Genomic DNA, 386 nt, shown 5'->3' on the forward strand with positions numbered 1-386 from the left:
ACTTTTTAATTGAGTGAAAAATAATCTATTGTTAAGTTTTTTAGTACTTAAATATAATTCTTGCTTCAAATTATAAATACTAGTGGATTAATAGGCTTAACGTGCCTATTGATTAATTATTGAGAAAAGGACAAATAAGTTCTTGACTTTTTGATTTATTAAATGTTTTCAATAATTGTGTAAAAATTAAAGATCGATTTGTCTTTATCTCTTAACTCTTTTATTTATTAAATGTGTAAAAATAATAAAAATACAATTAATTGAGAATATGGGATAACAAGTTGCTTATAATTTAATTAAGATTTTAAGTTGAGATTTTAGAAATAACAAAAAAATATTTAGAAATTGCGTATAATAAAAGGTATTTTTTAAAAGAAAAATTGTAC

This window comes from Arachis ipaensis, chromosome B02 (genome assembly GCF_000816755.2).
Source record: "Arachis ipaensis cultivar K30076 chromosome B02, Araip1.1, whole genome shotgun sequence".
NCBI classification, from domain to species: Eukaryota; Viridiplantae; Streptophyta; class Magnoliopsida; order Fabales; family Fabaceae; genus Arachis; species Arachis ipaensis.